Genomic DNA, 3,088 nt, shown 5'->3' on the forward strand with positions numbered 1-3,088 from the left:
AAACTACCTAGCCAGATTTTTCCAGACTTAGTTTTATTTTTGAGTTTGGAACTATTTTTCTTCTGCCGGTAGCACGGAATCTCAGGAGTCCTATTCTGTCATGACTCGAAGTATCGAGTGATCCGGAAAACGAAAACAATGCAACAATTACTGGACTCGGACTAGGACTGGTGGCGGAGATGAATCTTGTGGAAACTCGGACTGGCGGCGGCAATGAATCTGGTGGAAATCGGACTGAAGGCGGATATATGTTGCAGGTGGACTCGGATTGGCGTGATGGCGGCGGATATGTGGTGGCGTATATGGACTCGGATTGTAGGTGAATATGTGGTGGTGAATATGGCAGCGACGATGAAGTTGGTGTGGTTGTGGTATATTGCAGCAACGATGATGATGATGTGGTGGTGATATATGGCAGCGGCGACGTGACAACCTGTGAATAGAACTCGAAACTCTAAAGGACTAGACGCTAAGACCAGCAACTTGACACGATGATGCAACCGCAAAATCAATAAAGCAAATACAGAAAACATTATGCAAAGGCTCAGATTGGTTCGAATAGGATGAACTAACCCTAATTTTGTTTGGCTTTTTCGTGGACTATAGGTACGAAGAACAGACTCGATCTAAAATATGAAAAACTGTAAAATCACACCGAGCAACCTGGAAATCTGATACCACTTGATAGAGGCTAAGGTGTCCTGATGTTTCGATGAGATGGTGACTATCGTTTCTGTGGGAGTCAACCTTGACGATCCGACTACGAACGTGCGAGACGTCGTGCCTTAGCAATCGTTAAACCAACTTCCGAGGGTTATTGACCACGCCGGAGCATGATCAACCTGACCACGAGGGTCTGTTTCCTGCGAGCAAACGAAGAACAAGCAAGAAACTGAGATTGCAATCTGGATATTGCGAATATAAGATGAAAGCTTTATTGATCAAGGTGGGGTTCTGTGACGTCTTGGTCTGGTCATAGGACACAAACGAAGTACACAAAGTTGCAGCTATGGCAAACTTTTAATCTAAACAAAACCCAAAGTCTAAATGATGCCCTAAGGGTTGTATATATGGAGGAGAGAGGGGGAATTTCGTGGCCGTTGGTGGACGGGTCCGAAACCAACCCTAACTCTTGTTTCCCCACACATACGGACTCTAAAAATAGCCTATACTTAAGTACTTCGAAAATACATGGGCCTGGCCCAATAATAAGGTGACACAGCACCTAGAATAGCCTGTGGACGAAATTTATGAAGTGGCATCTTGTATATTTCGTCCCATGCTTCATGCACTGATTATGTTGGCTTCAGAGTCCTGGAATCATCACTTGTAACTCCATTCTTGTTCCCCTTGCACATGCCATCATCTCCATGCTTGAACTTGCTCCAAGGTTCATTTTTCTTGTCCAAGCTAGGCCCTTCATTTGAAAGCCAAACAAATGTCTCCAATTTAGGCATCATCATGTTCTCATGAACATTAGAATCGTTACCAAGAAACTAAAGTACCTAATAATTCAATTGGAGTGCGCGAGCTCTAGTAATTGGTCTAGTATGTATAGCGGCAGGGGCTGTGGGTGTAACAATGGTATTGATGTCCTCATCAGCATGTTGATTTGCCCAGTTGTGATGCTATGCTCCATAGGATATCATGTGGAAATTCAATTGGTCACATCATGTTTGACAATCCTTTAAACTTGTCATCTACTATGAGTCAGATCTCCCATATTGCATCATTTCAATCTCAACATAGTAGCTATGCATGCCCTAGTAAAATAAATCCCATTTGCACTTATGGGATAGATGTCGAGATGATGGTCATTAGCTTTTGTTTTTTGTGTGATGATATTGCCATGCTTTCTTTACATGATTTGAGAAATTCATCTACTATACCATGCCATGATCACATTGTCCCAAATATGCTTTTTTTGGATGTTGTCAATATTCTCCATGTGATGTTTCCACTAATGATCATGAGGAGACCCCCATAGTTTCCTCATACATATTAGTAGATTTTGATCCATTCCATCCTTTGCATGATTCCCATAATTTCTTGCACCATTTGCATTCGATGAATAACAATGTTCTACATATATCCCATGATGCATTACACAATTTGAGTCTCCATTATGCTATACATAACAACAAACCTATCATGATGGATGACATGTTTCTATATCACGCATCTCATTTATTTGAGCACTGGATATTTTGTGCTAACCAACACAAACAAGTGCGCATCATGATGGATGATTTGTACATATACCATGCACACACATTTTTTCCTTTGTCTTTGTTTTGTGTAGGTACTCACATATACTCGTCAACCTCTCAATCCCAAGAGTTGACGAAATGATCTCTTGAGAGCAAAGATGACTTGGGATCCCATGGATTGTCCTTCCCACCATTCCCTTCGCGCCATGACTTCGCGCATTCGTTTTACATGGCTCTCACACGACATTGGGCTATATATCACTTGTTATGTTATGCCCATTTTCTCGTTTTCACTTTGCATGCTATGCCTCTTTCTATGATTTTGCCATGCAATTGTGACCCTTGCTTCCACTTACCCATGATTCATTATTATACTCCTATGTGTATTTGCATGCTTGGTGAAGATCCTTCACTACTGGAATTAGCTTATTTGCCGTCTGCCAGTTCTTTGCCGCCCACTGGCGGACGGCAAAGAAGGTCTTTTCCGTCAGCTTAAGTAAAACAAATGGCAAAGAACTGGCAGATGGCAAAGAAGGTCTTTGCCATCAGCCTGTTCTTTGCCGTCCGCTGGCTGGCGGCAAAGAGAGAGCTGGCCCCACTAAACGAGTTAATTGAGGAAAACTTAACGGCCCCCCTCTTTGCCATCTGCTAGCAGACGGCAAAGAGGAAACAAAGCGGACGGCAAAGGGTTGGCGGACGGCCAAGATTCTTCCTAACTAATGGCCGAGACCCACCCCGCCCTTCTCTCTGTTTCTCTCCCTCTTTCCTCCCCGCCCCCGCCGCCGCCCCCACTACCTGCTGCCGCCCCCGCCACCCACTGTCGTTTTCCCCGTCGACCCACCACCGCGCTACCCCGACGCCTCATTGCCCCACCACCC

The sequence above is a fragment of the Triticum aestivum genome, chromosome 6A (genome assembly GCF_018294505.1).
Source record: "Triticum aestivum cultivar Chinese Spring chromosome 6A, IWGSC CS RefSeq v2.1, whole genome shotgun sequence".
Taxonomy (NCBI): Eukaryota; Viridiplantae; Streptophyta; class Magnoliopsida; order Poales; family Poaceae; genus Triticum; species Triticum aestivum.